The following is a 6,232-nucleotide window of genomic DNA, read 5'->3' as shown; positions in this document are numbered from 1 at the left end:
ATTAAAGACTTGGGACATACACATACATAAAGAATGTGGCGGGGTTAAACATGTTAGCGGGATCCTAACCCTCCCCATTAAGTTTGTAGGAATAGTTGCCCTGGGGAACAGTGGTTAAAAGAACTTGGGGTACAAAGTTTTAATAGGGCTTTAATGGGGAGGACGCTTGAAGAATCTCATTAAGAACCAACAATAGCAATGCAGTAATAATTTGCATCAAGCCTCAGTAGTTACTGTACATTAAGATTCAAGTGTGTACAAATGAAGGTACAGAGATCCGTGGGTCTGAGCACTATGAGTTCAAAGTTTAACATAGTCTTTATTGGGAAAAGCTTAAAATTCATCTTATTCAAAACCTGCAATGGAAATGCAGGACTTCATAATTTACACAAATCTGTACATGCCAAACATAATTAGAGGCTCCAAGGAGCTTGAATTGCTCCCCTATTCAACTGGGTCTCATTTGACTTGATTATAAATAAAGTTCTAGTATGTGCAAGTCTGAGGTGCAAGTGAATAACTTTAATTAAGCTTGATTGCATAAAGTGTTCAATATTCTAAAAAAAAAAAGATGAATTTGTTTCCGCTACAAACTTTGCCTTTACTGACAACCATTTTGAAATGCCTATCGCATCAAAAAAGTGAAAAGTTAAACTATAAGGTTGCCGTTATTATCACAAAGCGGTCAGGAGTCTGTAATTCAGTGGTTGTCATTTGTTGCTGTGTTACATATTCGTTTTTCGGTCTTTGTTTGTACATTATTAAAACCGTTATTTTCACTCGTTTGAATTAAATTATTAAACATCTGTCATGTCGGGGACTCTCCCTCTGGTATCTTTCGTCCCTCTTTTATAGCTGACTATGCGGGGGCTTTTCCCATTATTGAGGGCATTATGATGACCTATAGTTGTGAATTTCTGTGTCATTAAGTCTCTTGGCAATCATAATACATATTCTTCTATAATTTTTATATATATATCGATGTCGTTATTACGACATAGCTATGTCGTTATTACGACATAGTGATGTCGTAATAACGACATGTTATGTCGAAATTATGACATAGCAATGTCGTTATGTCGACAAAAAAAATTATGTCGTAATTACGACATAGCGATGTCGTTATAACGACATGTTATGTCGAAATTACGACATGCTATGTCGTAATTACGACATAATTTTTTTTGTGAATGGCCCTTATCGGCTTCCGTAACATTAAACCACAAACAATCGACTTCTCCGAGAGAATATACGAACAAAGACAAACAACGACGGTCGACACGTGGTTTAGAAGACTCCCATCGATAATCCGGGTATTTCCATGCAAGGACAAGACTGGTCTTTTCGTATTTGAAAATTCCCTGCAAGAGTTGGCATGATTTTCTTTACAATTTTGACATAAAGACTTGTAAAAAATGTGGCTCAGTACACGCCAAGGATAATTTATTGATGTTATTACCATTTTATCGTTTTTGATATGGTTGAAATGTTTATATATTCCAAGTCCAACTCCATGTTAGAATCGTACAGATGTTCATAGAAGTAGGAATTTTTAAATATTGAATGCAATCAATCTTTTATTGATAATATTTATCTAAAATACAAAATTGTAATTACAAGGAGTTCGTTTTTGAAGTAGCCTTTAAAACTTTATCTTAAAATGTTATTTACTTAGGGAAAACAGAATTGTTTTATGATGATTGATTTAGAAATGTATAATTGCTTAATAACTCGACTGCAAAATCATATAAAACCATACATAATTCAATTTTGAGTTTAAATTCAAGAAGAATTGAATAATATAGATAATAAAAAAACATTATTTGCACCGGACTTGTGTCCAAGTGGTATTTTAGATGTACAATGTACATGTATTTTTCTTGAATCTTCTAACACCCAGTTTTTGGCCAATCAGAAATTTAATATAACCATCAGAATAAAATACAGGTTTATGCCGTATTTAATATACGAATGATAACAAATTCTGAAATAAATATTCTTATTTGCACCGAACGATCTAAAGGCAATATAGTTTACAGCTATGTCAAGTAGTTCATTTGATTTATATACATAATACAACAACTGATGAAGTATCATTCTATTTATGAGTTTTGAGCTTTTCCGGTGATGCTATGCAATGTCCAGTACGCGGGAAAATGAACAAAAATGTCACCTGCTTCATGTGCAATTCATTGGTTCAGAGTACCAGTGTGATGCCTTTCTCATCACTCGGCATCCTTTCTTTCGGTGTTGTAATTCTGTTTCTCAAAATTATCCTCTGAATCATGGGATGATTTGAACCAAAATATTGCCTTTGATCGACTTAGTACATTACATATAAGCAGTTTGATTCTTTGCTATAGGCTGACGGATAGATCACACAAAAAGTCCGATTGACATAGTTTTTACCTTATTACGGCCTGGAATTTTGAAATTTTAAGAATGTTTACTACTACTTTTTATGACTCCTGAAGGATAGATATTATGCAAATGTTGGTTATCTAATTGTATAATACGTATTTTAAGATCTAGTGTGAGTTTGGGTGAAGGTTATCTACTTTTCATTTAACGATCACCGGTTTTAGTTGTTTTATGTAATATCCGCCTAACATGTATTAGAAACAATACAAAGGTAACAAAGAAACAGGCCGGTAACAACCGTTGCCGGATAGTTTTTCTGCACGAGTAGTCAGGTCAAGGTCCGAGGCGATAGCCGAGGACCTTGACCTGACTACAAGTGCAGAAAAACTATACGGCAGGTTGTTTCCGGCCTGTTTTTTTGTTACTTTTGTTTTGTATCTGACTTGTACGACGTTTCAAGAAAGTAATAATACATTTTGCAAGACTAAACATTTGAGAAACTTAGATAGCCATAAAGCAGTAAATGTAAGTTATAGTATAAACACACTTTTTTTTTCATTTCCCTTCAACCGAGAGTTTTTTACAAGAAAAAAATCAGGAATCTAATAATTTGATAAAAAAGAACCATATCAAGTAAAAGATGAATGTTGTACACATTTAAGACTTTTTAAAATGCAACTTCGTAAAAAAGTAATATATTAAAGAAATATTTTAGTGGTAAGTAAGCTAACGTTTGATTTTTATGGATGAAACGGAAAGCGGGGAGGGGGGCCTAATTTAATTTGAAATAAACAGGCTGTGATCTTTATTTTGATGAAAAAATGCAGAATGTGCCATTCCATCCCCCCATTCCTCCTTTAAAAAAATCGTAAAAATCGCACGTTTGTTGCCAAATACATGAATTCAATATTCAGTGGTGGGGGTCCCGGGGGTTGTAACACCCCTTTTTTGAACGATCAATACATTTAAATGGGGACATATAGTTGGACCCCCCCCCCCCCTGTTTTGTCCTGGATTGGGAACCCTCTTTTTTAAAATGGCTGGATCCGCAACTGATATATATGTATATATAAATTCAATAACAATATAAATGTATCAAAAGAATGAATTTCCTACTTCATTAGTGAATGAAATGTTATGAAAAAATGGATTTTGTCTTATTTATAATATTATATATATTCAGGCATATACTTTGATTTTTTTTTAAATTCATGCTCGTCTCTAGATCTGCAAGTGTTGATCGGGATTAAACACGTGTTACTATATGGTCCAATCGCAGCTTACCGTCCAAAATTGATGACATAAGTTGAATGATTTTCTTCTAGATTTGCTGCTTATTTGGACGTGTATTACACGAACACTTTTTTTTTATAGGATCAATCGTGCATTGGTGAGTTGATAGGGATTTTATCTTTTGATAAGATTTGATTTTTATTTACTTATTTCCTGTCTTTTTTTATTGAAATATGAACGTCGGTATCATCATTTCTTTACTTTCAGCACTGTCCAAAATACTATTCATGTCCATATATCGAAGAAAACATTTATTGACCGATTATTTTGCTTCATAAATGGGGCGGTATGTTCTTTTCTGAGTATATTAACTATTTACTTTTCAACGACATCACCCAAATATTTTTGTTTAAATTAGCACTATACGGTATTCGGAAAATCAGGAATCATGCAGAACATTAATTTGTCATCTGCTTGACCATAGTAAATTTTTCTCATAAAATTTGGGATCAAAATATCTTTTTTTAGGAGAAAACCATACCCCCCCCCCCCCCTCCCCCCCTGTTTTTGAAGTTAAATGTCTAATCCCTTAGTGTACTGATATGAATAGTATTTTACTGAAAATGTTTGAAAAAAGATATTGATGCTAACGTAAATATTTTGTTTAATAAAAAGACAGGAAATATGTCGGTGAACCAAAAAGTTCAAATCTAATTGAAAGTTAAAGTGCCCATGAACTCACTGATCATGCACGAGTGAATCTATTCATAAAAAGTGTCCGTGTAACAACTAAAAAGAGTCCGTGTATCATCTAAAGAGTCCGTGTAACACCCGTTAATGTACTGTTTTTCTATAGCTCTGCGGGGGACAAAGTCGTACAATTAATTATAAACACATTCAATGATACTAGTATTCATAATGGCTAAAACTGTTAAATTACTTATACCTTTAATACATGTAACACCCAGCGTTATGCAATAAGTATTCATCACCTACAATTTTTTGCTACATATTTCATATAAAACACATGAACTAATAACAGTTAAATATAATCTTCATGCAAAATTCTAGGTATATACTTATCAATATATACCCTATATATAACACACAAACCTTAATCCGCTGGGACACATCTAGACAGCGCCCCCACTCACAGAATGAGTTGTAGCGATAATTAAAAGGGACTACGTGAAAGATTTGAAATATGTCAAAAAAGGCGATTATATTCAACAGAAAAAGTGGTAAATTCAGGTTTCCTGCTATATCGTACCGACTCACAGGTAGTCAAGGTCGTTAAAAAACCCCCTCGTCGTTTTACCGACTGAGTAATAATCAAACCAGATCTGGCAGTTATGACTGTCGTTTACCATATGGGTATGCATTAAACTCATATTTTCTATTTTTTGCCAAGTGCTTGGCCTTTGTGGGGTAGGAAAGGTTTTTTTCAGTACATCTTTCCTGGTGGCTTAGTTGACCCCTTCCTTGGCAAAGCTATTGTATTCTGTATTTTTGTATTATTGTTTCGTATTTTTCATTCATTATTATCTTGTTGTACAAATGTATATATTGTTTATTTTTATATGAGATTTTTTTTTTACTCTGAATAAGTAAAAATTTCCCAATTCACCTTCTTGTTTCTCTTTTCATTTATGCATTGCCCAATAGAATGCAAAATACATGAGCTACACTTTGATTCTTATAGGTAAATGTTAAACCTCTGGTTGTTTTTTTGGGGGTTGTAGGAGGAAAGCATAAAGGCAAGTTATTTTAAAAACCATTTTTAAGCAGACGAAGGAAACCATTAATTTGTTTCGAAATTTGCATTTTCTTAACCACTGCAATACGATCTTTTGGCTTGATGACCATTGGTCAGTTTCTACACAATGTATCTTATTACACATTCTTGCTGATCTACATTTCTGGCTTTCAAATGTTTAGATTGAGCGTATTTGATAAATGGTAAATCCATAAAAGTGCTTCGGACGCACGACATTTATAAAATGTAACTTTCGTTTACTAGCATTTAATCAATACACCTACTGCTAGACTGTTAGTCCCCGAGGGTATTGTCAATTGGTAGTCAGTGCTCTGGTACTGACATGATTTATAACATAATTAAATATTCTAAAAATTACCTGTTGGAAAATAAGAAATTTTACGAAACTGCATGAGGTTCCAAAATCCTCAGGCAAAGTTGACCTCAGATAATTTTTGCTTTTCTTTTTTTTTTGTCCGTTTGAGCATTCCCGATGAAGGTAAATCAAGAGAAGCATATCGGATGCACGACGTTTATAAAGTGTGGTTTTCGTCTTTTATTCAAGATAAGCCGATATATTTTTAGCCTGAATTATAAGTAAAGATTATTTAAAAATGTTGTAACCCAATATAAAATTGTATTAAATTCAAAATTAATATTGAAATATTCCACTATAAATCATTATATTATCGACTAAAATATATCAATATTAACTTAGGTATACTAACGAACAGTCAAGCATGCAATTGTCGTATACCCAGATATATCAAAATTTAAAGTACATGTGTAATACTATAAACATTATCTACTATAACATTTCAATTTAATAGTTGAAGTAACTTCTTGTTACTTAAAATATGTATCAGTTAAGCTTATCAAGGA

Source organism: Mytilus californianus, unplaced genomic scaffold (genome assembly GCF_021869535.1).
Source record: "Mytilus californianus isolate M0D057914Y unplaced genomic scaffold, xbMytCali1.0.p SCAF_5, whole genome shotgun sequence".
Classification (NCBI taxonomy): domain Eukaryota; kingdom Metazoa; phylum Mollusca; class Bivalvia; order Mytilida; family Mytilidae; genus Mytilus; species Mytilus californianus.
The sequence above is the reverse complement of the archived record's forward strand: the minus strand, read 5'-3'. Positions refer to the sequence as shown.